Source organism: Patagioenas fasciata, chromosome 8 (assembly GCF_037038585.1).
Source record: "Patagioenas fasciata isolate bPatFas1 chromosome 8, bPatFas1.hap1, whole genome shotgun sequence".
NCBI classification, from domain to species: Eukaryota; Metazoa; Chordata; class Aves; order Columbiformes; family Columbidae; genus Patagioenas; species Patagioenas fasciata.
The window spans coordinates 27,193,810-27,216,384 of NC_092527.1; the positions used below are offsets into that span (position 1 = coordinate 27,193,810).

General features: G+C 34.8%; 1 protein-coding gene across 3 annotated transcripts in view; it reads right to left on the bottom strand.

The window, feature by feature from the left end:
• LOC136104483 (adhesion G protein-coupled receptor A3-like) overlaps positions 1–22,575 on the bottom strand; it is a 274,176-nt gene that overhangs the window by 9,991 nt on the left and 241,610 nt on the right. The gene's annotated exons all lie outside the window — the stretch shown is intronic.

Below are 22,575 nucleotides of genomic sequence, written 5' to 3' on the forward strand. Positions count from 1 at the left end.
TTTTTCACCCAGATGAGATGACTACAACGTATGTTTTTGAAGAGAAATCTGAAGTAGAATTGATAGAACATGAATAAAAGTGAAGAAAATGCAGATAATAAATAGCTATGCTTCATACTTTCAGAAAACCATTTATCTAAGAGAATCAAAGTGCTTTGTAATCTTAATTCAGCCTTACAGCCTCCTGTGTGATTGATAAACATTATTATCCCAATTGTACAGATGAGAAAACAAGCAAGGTGAGATTAAGTTTTCAAAGTTATGCAGAAAATCTGTTTTGGAACAAGTCTTCTTAATTCCCATCCTATGTTTAAACACAAGTCCACCTCTGTTACTGTAAATGAAGGGACTGGGAAAATCATGGCTTCTAGGAGTTTGTCTCCAAGCTCAAGAAACACAACTGTCTCTCTGAAAGTTCAAGCAGGAGCAAGAAGAATATAATCTTATCAGAAGGATCCCCTGGTTAGGATGGTTCCCTCCCATTATTCATTAAGCCTTGCCAATGACTGTGTGCCTATTACTCCCTACATAGCCTGACTTGTGGAGGAGGAGCCCATTTGTGCTATTCCCTGTGTAGCCCTAGTACTCACATCCACTGGTATTTCATACAGCACTGCCCGGGGATGTACACAGACCAGATTTTCCAGACCAGTTAAAGCGGTCTGAGTGTAAGGGTTGTAACTGGAGAGATGCTGGGTTCTGCTGCTTCTGTTGCTGCATCCAACTTTTGGTATCTTTCAGCCACACAAGAGCAAAAGTGAGAGCCAGTGGTCCTGTCCAGTAATTCTCATTCACAGAACAGTATAATAAGCAGTACTGTACTGATAAACCTCATAGATTGAGCTAGTACATGCTTTTCAACCATCTTTTTTCCTCTCTCAAGTATTTTTTTTATTTTGAAAATAATGATCAATCTTTTTCCTAAACTGCCTGCATAACTTACATTTACTACTCCTTCTCATGAGTATCCTTTGGTTTTTAAGCTTTAAAGGTTTATATCCTTTGGTTCAATAACCACCTTTTGTCTTCCAATTACCTTTTCTACTTCTGAATTAATTTTCTAATTTTTCTCATTATGCCAGTGGACTCTTCCCCTCTTCACAAAAGTACATGCAGTAACTCAGGACCCAGAGCCAATTTCATCTACGTGTGATTACTCTTCCACATCATTCAAGAATGCAAATGGTGATATTCAGGCTGCCAGTAACGAAACTCTGTAGGCAGCAGTAAGAACAACAAATAACCCTGCTCCAACAGATCTTACTGTTATGATGGAGCCAGCTAACACAGAGGGTTTGACTGTGGTCAAGATAGCCATGCAGGCAAATCTTTAGAGACTGGGAAACCACAGGGAGGAAATGAAAACTTTTTTCAGCTAAAATTTGTTCTTGACAAACAGTTAATTTATACTACAACATACATAAAATATACAGTATATATTATATGTAGAATTACAAAACTGTTTTACAGAGAAAACTGTAAACTATCTGTGGGAGGATTTAGGGCCTTGAAACAGTTGCCAAGCTGTTGCTTCAAACAGCCCTTGGGAAGAATTTTTTACATTTGTGTGTTGCCCTTGCTGGCCACCCAGGGATGTCCTGATGATTCCTAGCAGGCTTTCACATCAGCAAATATTTATTTACTGAAGCTCATTCTACCACATCTCACATCTTCACTAATATTGTTATCCAAGCTAATTACATTAAAGCTACCCTAGTAGGCCTCAGCAGGCTGCACTCACACCTCTTAGCTGCAGTGTAGGCAACACCTACAACCTGAAAACCAGGCTGAGCAGTCAAGCGCAAATGATGTACAGTAATTTGTCGGGGACGAATGGCATTCACTGAACATTAGAGGGAACCCCTAAGTTGCTGCTGCAGCTGCCTGAGATCGGTAACTACAATGCATTGGCATAACACATCCTATTATATGCACTGACATGAACACAAAAAACCCCAGCAGAGCAGGAGACACTGCTTGAGGTGATGTCCCTCTGTTGACACCACAGCTTACTATTTTTCAGCTTCCTTTCAGCAAGAACTCCTCTTCTAAGGCAAACCCTACCACAAAATACTGGGAGCTACATAGCCAATCTGATAGAAACAGGATAATGTCAGTGGGAATGACTGCAATAGCCTGCAGGCAGCATCCATTTTGCTAACTTAACACAGAGTATTTTCTTCTAAGTTTATTTCCATAAATATTACTCAGTAAGTCAGCAAGTAAAAGGAGACTTCTACCCGGTGATGAATTTCTTCCTTGAGTGTCTGGCTATTCTTTAGCCCAAGATTGGTTCCAGATTAAGAATCTTGACTCTGGAATGAATTCTTCCAAAAAGGACCAGACCTTGGCTTTGTGGTGTAATGCAAGATTTATTTTAATTTTTTTTTTTCTGCAGAGGCTGGCAGAATGGCAGTGTATAAGGAAGTGATTTAATAGATTCAAATAGTCTTTATTACAGACATTACTTGATTAAAATGTATGCATATGAAAAAGTATTCTTCTCTGCATGCACAACTCTAGAAAGGTATGCGTTAGATATATAAAGGTGCCAGTGAAACATTAACACATTTTGTTTCACCCCAGTATAAAAAACCGTTTATCTGTTTAGCTTTACTTACTTCTAGGACACAGTTCTTATAGGAAGAGATGTCTATCTATTAGCCACTTGCAAAATAAACATGAAAATAAAAGAGGAGACACAACAAGATGACTTCCCCCCGTATTTTTCCTTGAGCTGGGGTTTGATTTTAACATGTTTGTGAAAATAATCCATATAGAAAATGGTCATTAACTTCTCAGCTAACCAGATGCCACAGATCAAGTACCCAGCAGGCAGGAAGACAGATAAGTAGCTGCTCTGTAGAAAGCTGGATTTATGAGCCTGATTTTCAAATTATTCTTCCTGAATTTTTCATGCATCACATCATTTCCTAGTCCTTTTTTCCCTAGGAATTTTGATAAAATAATAATAATTTAAAAAAAACGCTGTAGAAATTACAGGATTTTGAAAATATCCTTTTCATTTAAGAAAAAAAACCCTGTCATTTTGAATCTTATTCACAGATAGTCTGGGCTTACAAACATTTAGAAATACCATGTTAGTTTTGCTTCTTACTGAAGAGAAATAGCCTATATTTCTTAAGTGCTTTTTCCTGTCTGGAAAGCAGAATATAAGCATGGAGAATACACTGGGGAAAAAAAAAAAAAGGAAAACAATCTACTGATAATGCTAAAATAAACTTCAATAGTGCAAGTCAAACTCTAGAAGGTAAATAACAGCAGAATTAAATGTTGTGGGGAAAACTCTAATTAGCACCTTTATGTGGCAATATTATTACTTTTAACTGCCTGTTCGTGGTCCATTTTTTTTCTATAAGACATTTCACTCATTCAGAATGGAAGGAACAAAGACCACTGGACAGGCAGTTATCAATATTTTTATATATATCCCCTCTTTCTAGATCATATTGCAAATTAAGAGCTTCACAATCATTAATTAATTAAACTTCATGTCCTTGCGAGAATATGTATAATCTTCTTTATTTAGAGGCACAGACTGAAGCACAGAGAGATGAACGAAAAAATAATTAAGAAAAGCCTCTGCAGATTTGTTTGCTCAACTTAAGATGTCCAGGCTTCCATATGACAAAACCAGGCTCTGATTTTTTTACTAAAATTGACCATGAGATAGGAGTTTAAATACTTCGCTGGATCTGCCCTTAGAGACTCATAATATGGAAACATGGGCAATAAAGTGAATGCTTTTCACTGTCAGAAGATATGAAAACTCACCTACCAAATGGCTTCAAAGACCCTTGCCCCTTTCATGGGAGCCCACTGCACCACATAGTCAAATTGAGCTTCTGTTCCTTTCTGCTGTGTCGGATGATGTCTCATGCACTGCTGAGTAGGTACTGTGAGAGTTTAGGCCCTGCTAGTGGAGGAAGCCAAGAGGATGTGCTGAAGCTATTTCTGTTCAACTTCCTTGGTTAACACCCTTCGAGGCTAGTGTAGTCATCATGTCTACTTCGGGATTTTGCAGAGGAAAAGGAATTTACAGTCTGGCAGTAGAGTTGCAGTTTGCTTTACCACAACCCTGTAAGACAATCTGAGTCAGCAAAGAGGACAGAGAAACAAAAATGCATATGTCAAGGAAAAAAAAAAAAGTAGTCAGGAACTCAAAAAAAAGTGTTTAGAGAAAATTCAGAAGAAAGAGAAGGGAGTTTAATTTACATAGCAAGACCTTTTTTTTATTTATTTTTATTTTATTGGAGAATTCTTTGGTGGCTGTTGGAAATCAAAAAGAGATGATTCTTACAGTGTATTCCATGCTGCAGATTGGCTCTATTGACTTATTGACTTCTACTCTTGCTCAGGCTTAATGAATAAATAACCTAAGTCAGGGCATGGAGGTACTCATGCTGAATTTACTTTTGAAGGAAAGAAGCAAGTAAAATATTAAGCAGTATGTTGATGAGAATGAAAATATATTTCTTAAAGAATCTATATTTTTAAATCACAGTATCACAGTATGTTTGGGATTGGAAGGGACCTCGAAAGATCATCTAGTCTAATCCCCCAGCTGGAGCAGGAACACCTAGGTGAGGTCGCACAGGAATGTGTCCAGGCTTAATAAGAGCATGGAGCTCAGAGAGAGAAAACTTTATATTAATGCTTGGATAAAAATAATAGGCAGAAAATAATGCTCATGCTTTCAGTATATTCTATTTGCCCAATCATTTAATTCCCAGGGAACACAACAGGCCTTTCAATTCTGTTTCCACACTTAATTTCTAGTAGTAAAATGGCTGATACTCTTGTTCTGAGCAATTCATTGCTACCTCATTTTTCCAGGCATTTGACTATGGCATAGAGCTGTTAGCTGAAATTATTTTGCCGTTCCAGCCTACTGAATCAAACACAACTGCTTCACCAAGCATCGCAGTACACCTTTGGAAAGTCAATTACCATCAAGATGTCCTTCTGCTTTTCAAAAGGGAGAAAAGAACCATTAACCTATAAACCCTCATCAAGACGAGAAATTCCAGTAACAGACTATATATGACAATGCCATTTTATATAATAAGAAAGTGAAATGAAAATTAAAGCATGCAAAGATAGTGGTAAGTACTGTACCCTTATATTGTCACATATTTAATACTCGATTCATGTTATATAAGTATCAATGTTTTATGACTGTCAGTAGAATCACCTTAAATTTTAAATAGAAAATATGGATTTCTTTGGTTTTACTTGATGTAATATTTCATTATGTCTGCCAAAGGAATCAAATGAAATGACTAGCAGGAGGAAATACATTTAATTTCGATCAACTGTGAAAGTCACAGGGGGTTCTGGTCTATGTTATCCTATGACTAAATTTTGAAAACATATTTTTTAAAAGGAATTTATGTCAATTCCATATTTTATTATGGCAGTCACCAAAACAACTCCCAGAATCCCCCTGTGTTTCATGTATTGTTGAACTTGACAGTTACTTTATCTGTAGGCAACATTATTTTGTCAAGAAGGATGGTTTTTCTTCTGCAGTAATTTTTTAAAATTTCAAATGGACCAGTCAAGTCATTGTCTTTTAATTTTTTACATCACATGAAAATACAGCATTTTCAGCTTTCAGACGATGAACACCTTTGAAGAATTTAATGAGAGGTTATTTATTCACTACTTGCTATATTTTTGTTTTAGGTATAAAATCTATTTGTTATATTAGAAAGAGATATTTCATGACCTTTTTTTTTTTATTTTATTTTTAAATTTTTTAATTTATTTTGAGCTATATTGCCAAGTTAGAGCTGAATAATTTCAGCTGCATGAATTTTGCAGGTAATGTGTGAAACTGTCCATGTTCTAGAGAATAATACTCTTAAAATTCTTTTCTGTCAAGGTCTTTCCTTGTACATGCACAGAATGATTCAGAAGATATTAATGACCAAGCAATTGATGTCATTAAGACAGGGACTTCACTGGTAGACTCAGGTGGCTTATTCTTAGATTTGCTCAGCTGAGCATACAAGACAGATGTGTGCAAACAGACAATGAAAAGCGAATACAGAAACTTCTGGGAAATATCTCCAGGAGGACACATTAGTTGTCTTCTCCTAAATTCATATAATCTTTTCCTTTTTCTCTTATATAAATCGATTATCTTATTTGAAGGGCAAGACATTTGGCCCACAGTGTGAGAGGGAGCTGAAATTATTTAGAAGAAAAATTACAAGAAATACTTCAGAGACGTGAATTTCCACAAAAACTACATTTTAAATTCACATGTGGTTTGCAAGTCTTGTATTAATATCTTGTGATACAATATTAAGCCCTGGTTCTAGAGGGCCTCAGCTTTCTCTTCTGAAAAAACCAGCAATCTGATTTCCTACAGATTTTTCTTACTATTGTCTTTGGTGTCTAAAAAGGTACAAGGTCCTCTTGAGATATTTCCCATAGTTATACCATCTCTCTATCATTTCAGCCTTCTCTTATTTTGAGATATTTATCTTCATCATTCACCTGCCCATCTAGTCATGTGAAACTTACAGAAGCTTGATCTCTATCCATCTCAGGTTGACTAACCAGTTATTAAACTAGGAAAGTCTCAATGAGAGTCACATACTTTTAAAAAAGCTGTTCCTTTAAGATCACAATATAAACAAGAATAAATGCCCATTTTTCCATTACAGATAATTATAGGTGAAAGGTGAAAAATATGAACTGTGACGGTTCAAAAACTACCAGACAAACAGGAATCTTATATTCATTATTTTCATTGAGCACTTTTTTTTTTTTACACTGATACCACAGTTTTTACTTTAGTTTACTAATTCTTAAATGATGAATGTTGGCATTACTACTTACAGAGAGAAAACATCAGCAAGAAACCACAGCTCCAACAAGCTAAAAAGCATTTTTATCTCTTCTGCTGGCCCTGAAACTTTTCAAGCACCTTATAAAGCCTGTTTGATTGATACAGACCATTAAAATTACATTTTGAGGAATGTTAATGTTGCTCCATGAAATCAGCCCTTTCTGCAAAAAACATTTACCTTACTTCAACGAAAATGAAAATTACAGCTTCACACATAATTGTCTGCAAAACTGCTGAATGCAACAGCTATTGTAGTTTCTATCACATAACAGTGATTGGGTGGTTACTGCTACACAGAGTACTATCAGAGATACTTTAAAATTACACATGTTCTGGACACCGTGTAACAGACATATTTTTAATGTTCAAAAGATTCATATTTAATGTATTCATATGTCATTATAAAGTGCTTTGTTGTGATGTTTACAGAACCATGGTAAATTTCATCTCTTTGCCTACAGATGTTCAGCATATCCTATGGATATTCTTAACTTCTAACCACCCACAATACTCAAGGCATATTTATCCTATCCATGTTCAGATAATGTATGAAGGTAGGTCTACTGGCTTTTAAATATTAAAACTTAAAAGTATTAAAGTATTCTTACTGTTTCTGAGGATTTTACCAATGAGGTAATAAACTCCTCATCTTTAAAATATTTTTAAGGATTAGGTGCTACATCACCAAAATTAAACAGAGTTAGTGTCTCAGGCTTCTGCTCCTCTGGCTTTACAATTATATGCTAATCACAATTTACTTCTACCTTCCATCTGTTTAGGTAATTTGGTTTATTTTCAACTGCATCTATCTAAAATCAAATCACACAGCTAGAGCAAGATGTAACCTCAGGCAAAGTGAGAGAATAAACAGCCTTGTTTAAGACATGAAGAAACCACACACTAAATAAAAATATCATTTTGATTATTAAATCATCTTGGTCTACGAGAAGTATTCAGTCACAAGCCCAGAGGGCCATTTAAAATCGAAAAGCATTTACACAGAAGATCCATAGAAACCACAAAACCGTTTCTGTTGAATCTTTCCAGCTACCAAGCTTTTGTCATAGACAAATCAAACCCACATTTTCAGAGAAAAGATTAAACAGTTTCCTGAAAGGAATTGTTTCTGATGTGAAAAGCATACAAGCAGGTTTTGAATGCCTCTAAAGTCCATATTCAGTGCACAGCTTTATTTTTGTTCCCATTTTAAAATATTTCAATTTTTTGTCAATAATTCTAATATTTTTAGGGTTTGCCACAGGTCATGAGTTAAGGAGGGGGCATCTCTGAAAGTTACGAAAAATTAGTACCTCAAAAATCAAAGACGTGATTTTCATTCACACAGAATACTACTTTCAATCACAAAGAAAACCATACAGAAACACTTTTCGATTAAGTCATTTTAAGGCACAGATATTAACATCCTAAAATACACCCTAGATGACCTGACATATCGATTCTGAAGGCACTGCATTTTTGCTTTATCTACTAAGACTGCACAATGAGAAATCTAAAAAAAGTATTCTGTGTAAGGTGTCTGTATAAGTTAATAATGAGCTTTTAATTTTTTTTTTTTTTAATTTCTACCCTAATATTGTCTTTGTTCACAAGTACTTGCTGAGAAAAAATATCTTGGTACTTATACAGATCAGCAGATTAGAATAGAGTACCTGCCTCAAGAATTAACTCACACTCCACTAGAACTAGAGTTATCGAAAATTTATACACCAGAAATTTAACATGGGAAGCTCCAAAATATAGCTCAGGTAGAAAACCCAAACTATGAAGATGAAATATTCTAAATAATCTTAGCAAAGTTTCATCCTTAGAATTTGCAAAAAGCTTCCTTTTATTTGTTTTTATTTTTTCTCATGGAGAAAATATTGTATTAGGATTTATGCAATGTTATCCAGTTGTACAACTTCCAATTTATCATCTTGACAGATATCTAGGTAGCCAAGAACTTGAAATCTTACCAAGTAGGTGTTATTAAATGTAATATGCAGCAGTGAAGCAGTAAAGCATGATGGAAGTAAATTTCCCTCATGGTTCTAGACTTTCGGCTTCTTTCTGAAACACTTTCTCCTTCATATTCTATAGGATGTAATTCAATCTGCTAATCTAGAGTCAGCAAAACACATTCTCTTTTAATGCTATACATGAAAGAATTATTATGGATAATGCTCCTATAAATCATAGAAAACTGTATTCAATTAATGATTTGACTCCATAAAAGCACGTAGATTTAGATTTATTGGTAAAAATTCAGATTGACATTTGTCCTTAATTCACCCTATTGAAAAGTAGGAAACAAAGGTACAATTGCATGAGCTCATGAGTGTCAGCCCTGATTATTAACTTTAATGTCGAGGCTTTTTGCTGTTGTCGGTTTTAGTCTTACTAAGTTGAGCTATGGGAAATATTATATATACGGTGATGGCATGAACATTTGCTTTTTCCTGTTGTTTAAAAACTGACATACACAGAAATCTATTTTTGGTGATCCGTATCTCAGATTGTAACCAGAAGCAAAAACAAAGCTTTTCCATCATATATAAAAAGGTCAAAAGGTAAGTTTCTAAAAAAACCACAGAGTTTCTTGGAGCACACAGCCAGAAGTGATCATGAAACTTCGAAAGACAAGGAGACATAGAGAAGAGTTATCTTTATAAATAATAACAGAGAAATATTAATTAAAAGCTAAAAATGGCTTGTCATTTCCAGAATGCTGCTGCGGAAGTAATGTGGAAAAGGAGATCTGAAAAGGAATGAACAGCGGTCCTTGCCATCTTTATAAAACTGTAAAAGCATCTCGTTGCTCAGCATTCCTGATCAAAAGGCTACCTAGATTTGCTAGGTACAATTGTTATCAGATTTGGCAATGAACCTCAGAAAGAAGTGTTCTTTCTAGATGGAAAACACTCTCAAATGTACAAAGAAGGAATATGGCTAACTGGATGCTTCTTCAATATCACAAATGGAAGACTGTGTCTATATGAGTAGAGAAGTTTAATGTCATCCTTATATGAGACAATAACAAGATTATGACATGCCATATTAAACAGTTCAAAATGCCTTACATATACATTATGGTCAGCATGGAATAGTTATTCTGAAAATAACAGTGGGAGTAATTTCCCCATGATTCCTGTTCCTTATCTTTTTGATTAATGAGAACGAGTTTTACTGACATCAGTTATTCCAGAAATCAAATTCCGAAGTGGTACGCATATGTCTTGGAAAATATGTCTTGGAAATAAACTGTTCCTGTATAGGTAGCTTTTTTTGGAGATGTCTGTAAACTCATCTAATAAGAAGCAGCAGCAAGATCCTATGTCTGACCACTCATGACTCACTTAATTAGAAAATACCACAAATTCAGGGACCCTCCCTAATCAACCTATAAAACAAATTATTGCAAAAGTAAGACTGGGAGATAAACTAAAGCAATAAATATATCTGAAGAAATTGTGCTTTGCTCAGACATTTAGAGGCATAAATTTGTGGATAATGTTCTTGGTGAATTACCTATATCTACTGACATGATTACTTGTAATAAGCATAGCTACCAGTCAAGGCATGTTGGAAGAAGTAACTACTTACATTTCATACATTTTCCTCAAAAATCATATAGAATATTTGAAGGTAAATCTCTGAAATGTCCAATTTCTTGGAATTGCTTATAAATATTGAAAAGCAAACACAAATGATCCTCAGTAATCATAGTTCTCCTACTTCCTAATAAATAGATAAAATAATAACTAGGTACCTGTCACAATCAAAAGATAAATAAGTCGGGTGTCTCATGGGCTCAGGTTTTCTTTCACAGAAAATCTAAGCCAACAGTGACTTTCAGATAAACTGTTAAAATCTTTAATGATTATCTGAGTACCAAGTGTTATCGAATAATAATGGCATCACCCCTTTTCCTGAGTACTCAATATATGCATAAAATTGAACCTGGACATTCTATTTTGCCAAGGTATATTAAATATTATATACTTACTTTATGTTATAATACGTGTTGTTAAAATTCTTGGGCATTTACCAATTTTATTTGTAAGTAGGAATAAACAACAATTTCCATCTATTAATCAAAATCTTCCTGTGATTAAATATGTGTAATTCCCAGTGTTTCACTGAAAACCCATTGTGTGTGTGTGAGTACATTTCAGAGCAGAAGCTGGCCTAATTTTTTGTTATGTTTTATATAGTAACATGGTACCTGAATAAAAATACCTGGAGGATCAGCAGCCAGTTTCTACAAGACTCATAACATTTCCAAACACTGAAGGCATATTTGGAACACATTAGTTTCAAAGTCTCTTCTGTCAGAATTTGCTTGCATAATAAAACACAAGAGCTTCTTATGAGACCAACAAGGCTGTAGGAATTCAGCAGTAAATAGAGGTTTGAAAAATGAGAATACTGTTAGGAAAAAATGCTTGTTTTAAGAATAACAGAATTGTAGGTCAGGAATCAACATCAAGAGGTCATCTAGTCCACTGAAAAGCTCTGATGCAGGATCACATTAAACATCTATCATGACATGCTTGACTTTATCTAACATATATTAACAAATTGCTTGTGACAGAATTTCCACAGGCTCCCAGGTAACCTGTTTTAATTGTCAATTATTCTCATAGTTTAAAATCTTCTTCTAATATCCACCTGTTTACCCCTTACTGCAACTTAAGCTTATTATTAATTGTCCTGTCCTCAATAATTTCAGATAATTTTGTTAATAATACATTTTAAGTCTCTTATCAGTGTTGTTCACACTCACAACTAGCAGTGAGGGTTCACAACTTTCAAGTTATTTGAGCTCATGTATTCCTTTATTCAAGTTTACAACTCTCATTGCAAATAAGGAGTTAGAAGCATTCTTTAAAATGTTTAGAATGAGGGTTTTGAACAAAATCACAAGTCCAGAAAGTCAAGCTCTAAATAGAATATGAAATATCATGACTTTTTCTGATGGTACTGCACAGATACTCTCTTTTTTCTTTCCCACCTTTTCAGCTGCAGTATCTCTAAGGGGTCATATCTCACCAACAGGGAGGTGATTTACCATCCCATTAAGACAAATCAGGAATAGGGTTTGAACAGAAAGTCTGTAAGATAAATAAGCATAGCTATGGGCTTTTAAAATACATGACAAACTTTTTACTTAACTTGAGTTTGCTTGTCTCTTACTTTACTGCAGGCCAGGATTTTACTCTTTGCATTTCATTTATTATCACCATCTCAGATGTCCTCATGACTTCTCCTTTCCTTTGCTAGAGTCTTATTGATCTCTTTGAGACTTTCTATAATTCTCCCAGGGTCTATACATTGGTCTGTGCTTTGTTTCAAGACCCATCCCTTGCTTAGTTTTCTTTAAAGCTTTCTTTGGACATTATTTTTGTTTCATTTTCACACTGAACCCCTATTTTATCTTGAGTCAAAATTTCATCTCCTGATGTAGCTATTGAACTCCTCTGCTTCTCAGTTTCTATACCTTCAGTCATTCCACTGACTTTCACTCATTTACAATGCATGCTGTTCTGCACAGGCAATTGTTCAACTGCCTCTGTAAGACACAACATATATTCACAGAACTTTGTAACAGTGCAAAACAAAGGTTGAAAAATCAGATCAATAGCCAGGAAATTCAAAATGCAAATTCTGAATACCCTGGCTGTACTAGAAGTGTAATTTTTCCATGGAAAAATATAAAGTGTGCAGTAGTAACAGCAGAGAAAATATGTATGTACAAAACCTGTTCTATAGTGAAGATCTGCCTTCCCTCTACTATCATTAATGAACTACTGTAAAGAACTCCACACTAGTTAATTTTGAACTAATTGATCCAGAAAATGTTACTCTAACCCCAACAGTCATTGTCTGGCTTTCAATTTAATGTAGGAGGGCTGTATCTACTCTGGAAGTGATTCTCAGTAGGTACCTTATTCTATATTCAGAATATTAAAATTATAAAAGTTACATAGGAGAACTTTCTCGGTCTGTATTAACCTAGGTGCTGCGATTCATTTTTTCTGTTTATGTTAAACACAGAAGTGATGAGAAAAGCAAAAGGCAAAACTGTGAGGCACTGATGTATGAGATGCAGCTTTGAACACTGAGCTGCCTTTAACACAACAGTTCATGCACTGTACTCCTGAAGATTATTTCACTACTTACAGCCTTAGCTTAGTTGAAGCAAAACTAAAATTGAACCAAAACCTGCTCAAAGTTCTAAACTACTGTAACATTTTGAAAATCAAATTAAAAATACTCAGTCATACCTCAGGAGGATGCTAACTTTAAACATTCCTACTTTAACATTGTAAGTGTGATTTTCTCTTTAATGTCTTATTTGGCGTTTTTAATTAAGATTAAGTCGAAGAGAGTCATTCCCATTTCCAGTAATGGGCTTCAACTATTTAGGACATACAAGGTCAAGGAGATCAATGGAAGTATACGTGTATTTTTCTATGGTTTCCCAACTCAAAAACAAGTGAATTAATCTAATGCAATGTTTCCTCCCAAACTTTTAAGACCTCCTTCCAAACAAGCATAAACCAGAGATTATCACATGCATTTGGCAAAAAGTATGCATGGAATGAGTCAGGTCTGAAGCTGAATTTACAACAGTTACAGTTAAATATGGTGCAGCATATTTAATTTAATATGCGTATCTGCAGATTTCACCAGTCTTGTTTGCCCAAGGAATGTATTTTTATTTCCTTGAACTTTTCCATTCATTAACAAAGCAAAATATTCTGAAATTCTGAAATCATGCATTTAAAACTGTCATTGCTAAAAACATATGTGCATAAAAACTTATATTTGGCTTTTATTCCTAGTTTATTTTAAGATAATCCAGGTACTTTTTATTGTTATAATTTGCTCTTGGAATCTAATAGTATCTTTAAGCCAAAATTACTTCACGGAATAGTGGCAATGTACTGGTAAACACAATACTCTAATAAGACCTATGCCATACTATAGTTTAAAAGCTTAGTGGTTATATGGTACTGCAGCTATTATAAACTATTGAATAATTCTATATTCTACTAGTTGGTTGCTTGCAGTGTTCTAGTTTCTGTGACATTACAGTTCATCAGTCTGCAGAATATACTCCACAATTCTTCACGTCTTATGTTTTCTTGCTCTTGCAACATTGCTGTTTTCATTACAGTTAAGCTGGATGTATACTGACATCCACTTAAACGAAAGGTGACCTGTAACAAGCTTTAAGCTCCATCTTTTTTCACGTAACAATTTTCAGAAGAAAATATCTGCATCTAATGTGACTCTGGCTTTATTTAAATAAAACAAATGATTCCTTTAAATTTTTTCTTAATAATAAATGAGTACAATCATCCACAATTAAAAGTCAGGTAGCTTTTTCTGTAACTGTGGTGAATATTATTTCAGGCAGATGGGAATGCTTAGTTCTTTGTCAACACTATGGCAATAGGCACATTTGAAATTATCTTATGCATTTATCTTTACAGCTTTTTGCATAATCAAATTTAATCTATATGACAACAGAGAATCATCTGAGAAAATATTTAGCTCTTTCAGATCTGATAAAGTTTTCTACGAAGCCCCCATTGGAGTTTGAATATATTATCTTCAAGGATTTTTGGAACTTGCAGAATTTCCAATCAGCATTTTACATTTTGCCTGGAGCAGCGTATCAAAGCATGGAGCATTTTATCAAGCATACCCTACCCTCTAACTTATCCTCTACAATTATGTATATGACTAGCTCAAATTCTAGGAAGTGTTGAGGCAAGGAATAGTGAGACAAGAATTCTGAATTTCCAGGAAATACCTAGATGTGAACTCATGATAAAAGCAGCTGAAAATTCAACCTAATACAGTTTTGTAGATCAGCATGTTGCAGTTACAGCCTTTCAAATCTGAAAATACCCTAGGAATCATTCTAAGACTCCCTGAAGTTCACAACTTTGCAAGCTTGCAAACACCATAACTCATGTTGCTAAAATTTCTGAGTCCCAAGACCACAATTCCCTCATTAAATGGCCAAGTATCACTCAGATGTTGTTGTTTTCTTTTTTAGCTTTGTTTGTCAATAGCTTTACAACTGCGGAGAGTTTCAGTTGGAAGTGTTGATATGCGACTTGCTATGCTGTTTAATAGCTTGTTTATAAGAAATAAGTTAACATACTTTTATTTTGCAATGACTGTAAACCATTTATTTTCATCTATACTAAGTAGTTCTTTAAACATTGAAGATAAAACTTCACCTTCTGCCTCAACATCTCTTAAAGATTTGGTATTATTGAAATTCTACTCTGGAAAGTGTCAACATCTTGTGTATCTCACTTGTACCTTAGCTAATGAAATTATGGCAGTAACAAAATCCCTATTCTACTATGAGTGTAGTAGAATAGTAGTAGTAAAAGTAGAAGTAAAATTAAATCAAAGAGGAATCTCTGTTCCAGGCATCATTCACTTAAAGCATTTAATAGTGAATTAAGATCAGATTTGAACAACCGTTTTGCCAACTAGAAAATGAGAAAAAACTTTTGAAACACTTTCAATTGAAGGCTTAATACACAAGCCAGATGAAGTGAAACTAAAACTAAATCAGGTGGCTTTGTTACTATTTTGGTCTGAATGAACACAATAATTCAGTCACTCACCTTTAAGGTGGAAAAGCCAAGTTCTAATCGCTTCCCTCATTTGATTCAGAGTAAGCAGGAAAGTACCTCCACACTATGACACCATACACTGGCAATCCCATGCTGTCTGCAATGAATATTTACACGGTGTATGCAAAGTGCAACAAATTACTCAGGGTACCACTGACAAAATATTGCTTCTGTGAATCTCCTTAATATTTTAATATTTCGTTTTTACTGAAAATGTTATTGTATGCAGCAATTAATTCAAAGCTGAATTAAACATTTTCTTTGACCTAAGATAATTTTTCCCTGTATAATGGAAATGCATTTAGCTTCAGGCTGAAATTGAATAAGAAGAAATAATGAAAATGTTTCCCTTGTCACCATTTTATAGCCTTTTCCACTGCAGATCTTTCAGTGACATTGCTAGCTAGCAATAAAATGGCTCTGGCTTTGATCCATGACTCCATCTGACCATACATCAGCCTTTTTAAGAGTGATCATATTAAATAGCATATAACATCAACAGCTTTTATACCCCAGGTGGCAGAATCTTGTCATTCTGGCTAAGGTCTCAGCTTTACAATTTCTATTTTTTTTTTTTTTTTTGGGGGGGGAGGTGTGTGTGTGAACTTGCCTAAACTGGTAGGCTATTAGGACACAGTACAATCCGACAAATAAGATCAGCATTTCTGGTGGTACTGTGCTATTATTACCTGTGTCATCTTCGAATGTCAGAGTTATTAAAACTGACTTCAGAATACGGCATTGTTGAAAAGATTAGCTCTATAACTAAGCCATACTAAAATTTTAAAATAACTCTTACCATTAGATTATTTTACTATCCAATATAATAATATACTAGTTTATATTGATGTTGAGTATAAGCCTTATTTTGGTGAGTAAAACTAAAGCAATAACTGGAAGGAAACCATGGCTTCTCTTACATTCAATTTTTATCAAATGAAAAAAAAATTTAAATGATATTTCAACAACACAGCCTTTCTCCTTCCTGGGAAATATGATAAGTATTGAAAGAAGAAACATGGGAATAGCGATTTGCAGATAAAATAAATGAAAGCAACTGTTACACATCATGTTCTTTTTAGGAACTTATGGTATTGAGGCTATAAGCACTGTTGCACATACATGAGGATTGCAAAAACTTCCATTGTTCAATAATGAATCCAACTAAATACAGCACAATTAGAAAATGATCTAAAAATATACGTTGGAAAAGACAATTTTCTAGTCTTAGCTTCCAATAACTAAAATAAGAAGAGTTGATGATAATATCGGAGATATTAGTTAATCTTCCTGATGACTGATCCTGCCCCCATCAAAATATTCTGTCCTCTAAGCAAAGGATGCAATTGAGTATTTAAATTACAGCCAACTTCCATGAGCATGGTACAGGCTTTCAGTGAGACTGTTGGTTTACTGTACCATGCTTCATCCAACCAGTGAAAACCTTACTTATGGGAAGATATAATTTTCGCTTGCTCTCCAATAACAGAATTGTGTCTATTCTAGTAGTAAAGAGTGAACTACAGAGATCTCCTCAGGGCTTCCGGGAACTCTACCCTATGGCATTTCCCATTTATTTCAACATATACAAACTATAGAGAGTTGTTAAGGAAAAGGCAGATAATCCCTTGGGATAATTAGGCCTGAATTTAAACTTTACAGAGAACTTTAAGTATCTTCACTGAGGGAATAAAAATGGACTTCCATGGATCAAGATTAGAGGAATTACAATTTAAGGGCATACCATAAAGAAGAAAACAATGGACTGTAACTGATGCTTTTCATCTGACCTCTTTCTCTCACTCTCTCTCCATCACTGCTTGATACTGGAAGACATGAATTCATGAGAGCCAGTGCTGATGAAAAATGCACTAGAACTTAACTGCATTTCAGAGCTGCTGGTGTCAAGGGGACGAGTAATGTCTGTGTCTGTCAGAATGTAAATTAAGTCGCTTCATATGATTCGCACTCAAGATCCAGAAAAGAATGTGGCCAAAAAAATGACATGACGTATTTGGCAAACTTGACATTTAATAGATAACTTGTTATCATTGTCAAATTTTGATCCCCGTTACACTGCTATTATGCTGCGATAAATTATAGCATGCTTGTTATGACTGATTGTGGAATTTTTCCAGACCCTAAGAGTAATAAAGATCATTGTCTGAAGACCCTTTCAACTTCAGGAATATTAGAAACTGCTAGTTCTTTTTATTCTAGAGTTTTTCTCTGGTAAAGGACGTAATATTTCTTTAAAAAAGCTAAATAGAAGAAGTCTTTATAGCTGGCTTGTATTTAGTACCATTATGGTTTCAAAACCATAATGTGCCAATATTCAATGACATCATGAATACTGTGTGCAACTCAAATTCAGGAAATGGCCTGCTTTACTGATAACTTACTCAGTAAAAATTGCCACATCATCATACAATCATAGAATGTCCTGAGTTGGAAGGGGTCCACAAGGATCATTGAGTCCATCACCTTGGACTCGATTTGTGATGGATGTCACAACACTTCCAGCCAGGCTCTCTTGGGAGCTGCAGTTCGCAAATGCAGCAATATATGGCAGTGGAGCCATTCCTGCGCATGAGCTGGTTTCCAGCTTGTCAGAATTCAGATCAAGCATCTAAATGTTCATCCTGGGCCAAGCAAGGTTAATACCGTGAGCAAAGCACTAAGCAGATACCACAGAGGTCATGACATCATGTTAGTTTGTAAAATCTCTTCACTGTGAGGCAGGAGGCTCATCACAGAACTGGTTGACACAAACTGAAGGAGGTTTCCCTGTATTTGAGAGTTTAGCATGGTTTCTCCATTTTTTTTCAGTGAAAGAACTTAACATAATTCAGTGTCACAAAGATGCTTAGCTACTGTTTAGCTGGATACTACAGATTAAAGTTTAGGTAGCTGAGAGAAATAATGAGGCAGGGAATGACAGTGAAGCACTGCTGCCACATCACAGGAGAGGGGGAGGATGAAAGTGGAGCACTAGTGCATCTGGCACATCTGAGTGAGCAGGGTATAAGTTGTTAGTTATCACTACACCACAAACATAGCCCACAAGAAAGAGCCCTGTTGTTGCTGCTTCCAAAACATCACTCAGTACTCTGGAAGTGTATGGATGATGTACAGATTCTTGACCATAGACAAGCTCATATAGAATAGCAGACAGACACACACATTTATATATATGCACATACACATCCATTAGCAAATACTACCATTCAGCTGAAGCACTTCAGGTCTCACCCACTATATCTAGGCCTGGTCTGTGGGCAAGTTAAGGGACAGTTTCTACAAAACAGTTAAGACATATCAAAATATATGAAATACACAAACAGCTTTTTCATTCTACAAATGATTCTTCACTTCCAAAATTATTTAAAGTTGAAAAAAATAAGATAATGGAATTGAAGCCAGTGTTATCGAGTGTAGGTGCTCTGAGTGTGCTGCTGAAAACTGATTTAATTTTACTGAATGATGATCTTCCCAAAATTCTCTGTTTGTTTTTAATAGCCATAGCCCTTAGCCTAGTACTTTGAATACAAAGAGGACACACACTCTTTGTACAAAGAGGACACACACTCTATTCCTAAATTGCTGCTATGTCTAGATATACAAATTTTGTAAGGCATTGCAGGAAGTATTTTTCCTAGAAGCCCTGCAACTTCAGTAATAATCTTTTTAAAAGCTTATCAAAATACATTACACAATAAACAAGATGAAGCTCAGCAGAGACAGTGACATCAACTGTTATCCACTTTGCAGTTGATTCTGCAACCACATTTATGCACATTAATGTTTTTTCATGACAGATACAGGATATTGGACTCTGTAATCTGAAGTTTGCCATAATAGTTACTATGCAAAATGTTCATTGAATAAAAGAGGATACAGGAAATTGGGTGCCATATTTGTACGTAAACCTGACATAAAAGGTGAATTAATTATCTGGTTTTGGCCCAGCTCTCGGCTTATTTATTTATTTTTTTATTTTAAATGTTTATAGCATTCATCAGGTAGCCTTTAAAACAATGGTAGTCTAATTATTTTCTCTCTTTCTGGAAATAAATGACTTTAACAGAATATCTTTCAGAAACATTTTCTGATTGGTCTGTACACTCATCTAATCTGTATGTGCATAGAGCATCACATGAAAAATGCATGCACGTATCAGGTATAAAAACTAATACTGTGTCTCAGCTTGGGCTGATACGAAGTTTTGTACATTGCAAGTAACAGCTGAACCTTGCATGCCTCTTTGTCTTTGCTGGCAAAAACTGACTTCAGATGAGTCAGAAACCAAACTCTGCTAGGTTTAACAAACGTCCACAGGGGATGAACAGATAGAATTATTTATTTCTATTAAGAATACCAGAGAGTATATTTTACAGGAAGTAATTTCATTATCTGTTGAAGTGCTAGCGTTTGGTATTGCAATGCAAAAAATTCAATGATGCATTAATTTGATCCACCTCATTAGCATCCAGGCACATTTAATGAAAAATGCCAGAATTGTTAGTTGGTTCAAGTCACTAGAGTGATAGGTGCTGAGAGCTTTAACTCTATAATTAACAGATAATATATGTAATGTATAATATATACAATAGTGCATCATGTATATCATAGAATATATCATACAGTATATGATTAATGTATAAAAAGAGGTAATATTCAAAATCATATTGCCATTGAGAACAACTTTCAATAAAACTGCACTGCAGAAAGAATTTAAGTTTGATCACCGTATCTAGAACAGTGAAAACTAATAGAGAACCACCATTTTACATAATAGGAAAGCTCAAGGAAATCCAGGAGGAAAACATCAAGTATACCTTGTATGTCTTACATCTGCAAATAAGTATGCAAATAGCAGGTAGAGAAACTGAAGCAACTCATAATGACAAGCAACCATTCTTTGCTACTAATGAGTAATGTCTCCTTTTAGATATTTTGGTATTTATTTCCACTGTTTCAGCTAATTTTTGGCAGTAGTCCTCACTTACTGATTCACAAAAGGTATCCTTATGTCTCTTACAGCAAGTGCAAATACAGAGAATACAAAACCACTCACATATGAATGGGAAACACAGTATCATATATTAATACATCCATTACCAGAAAAGACTGAAGGAGAACAGTAAAGTGTAAATTTCTTTCCAAACACATTCATATATTTGTGTTCAACTAAACCTGAATGCAAGTCAAATTAGGTCTATAGACAGGGATTACTGACAAATGACCTCCTGTTTGAAACGGTCTTGCAGACCATATTATATGCACTGATGGTCCTGAGATATAAAAAAGCTTAACTCAATCTCCATTTGAACAAACTTTATATAATTTACATATCTACTGGTGTCAAATGGAAACAAAACCACTTCCTTACACTATCCCAGACCTGGACAAACTGCAGTGTTACCTCTTACGTACTTGAGGCACAATATGTAAAAGGGCTGGCATCAGCTTCTAGATACAGGAGGACTGTCTAGTTAAAACATTTCCTATAAATGACTACACTGAAATATAAGCATCCTAAATAGATTTTATGGAAAGATTGTGATACAGAATGATTCTGATTTTAATTTTATTGAAACCAGAAAAGTTAAAATGCCCATTAAAATTATCATTATCTTTCTAAAAGAACAACAGTTACTAATTATGAGTTTGCCATTTTCTTGCTTACAGTGATTTTGAATTTTCTATCTACTATGCCCATTTGCTACATGAAATTAAATTGATCCTTACTTCTTTGAGTTTAGTACTAACCATTATGAAATCATATTAGACATTTCAGTGCCTGTGTCTCTAGAACGCATTGTGTCCTGAGAAAAATAACTTTGAATCATTTTACTTAGCTGTTAAACAATTACACTAATGTTCTTTTACAGCTAAAAAGTTTATCATTTCTACTACTAAACTTAAAATACCTACTGTTTATTTTCACTGCCTGAGAACCTCAATGTGGCTGGTACAACCAAGATCCTAACTAGAGTAATCTTTTCCGTTACCTGGTTGTCTATTGTTTTCTAACTCAAACACGATTGGAATTTGAAGAACATACATTATACTGGGTCTGTGTAACCTGTAACAATTATCCACCTTAATAACCACACCGCAGCATTTGAAAATTGGCAATTATTCATTTTGCCATGAGCTAGTAACTGGATGAGTGAAATTCTCATTTGTGAAAAACGGTATAGTAAATCATGGATTAGCAATGTCAGACACCCTCAGTGAAAATATGTCCTCTTGCTTACACCTTATAAAGCTAATGTTCAATATGGCTCTTCCCTTCGCTATACATATGTTATGTTAACTTAAATCAATTTCACCTCTAGAAAGAAGATGTTTTAAAAAACAGAAAACTAATTACGTTAATAAAGATTTCACTCAACAGTGAGTAAAACACAATTCATATTCCTATAGACTTTTAACAAGTTGAGACAACCTCACACAGCCACCATCAAATGCTACTTAAATATTTTGTGTTTAAAATAAAATAAGCTAAATCTGTTTAAAAGAATACACTAATCTGGATTTTTCACAGGAAAGCCATAAAAAGTAGAATTTGTATTTCTTGTCCTTCACTATAAAACTAAGGTCTTTACTCTAAAATGACCATTCAGGCTTTGCATTTTCTGTGGGGAGAGGCACCTCCATAAGACAATCTATTCTGTCCTCACATCAACACCCAAGACAGTTGGGAAAAGTTCTCTAGCAGTTCCTCTCCGGTTCAGCCTCCCTGCAAAATCTATAGAGGGACACTGGATAACTTTGGCTAATACCTAAATTTTTGATAGCTAAAGTCAAAAAAATGAATCTATTTTCTCACGCCCTTGGTCAGGAAACCTAGTTTGCAGTAAGTGTGTTTCTTTTGTTGTTTGTTTTTTTGGGGTTTTTGTTTGTTTTCTTTATTTTTCTGTTCCTCCCTGTGCAGATTGATTATTTTGGCTGGAAGTTTCATCATCTCAAGGCACATGGTTAAAATTCTTACTGCATTACACCTGCCATGCTGTC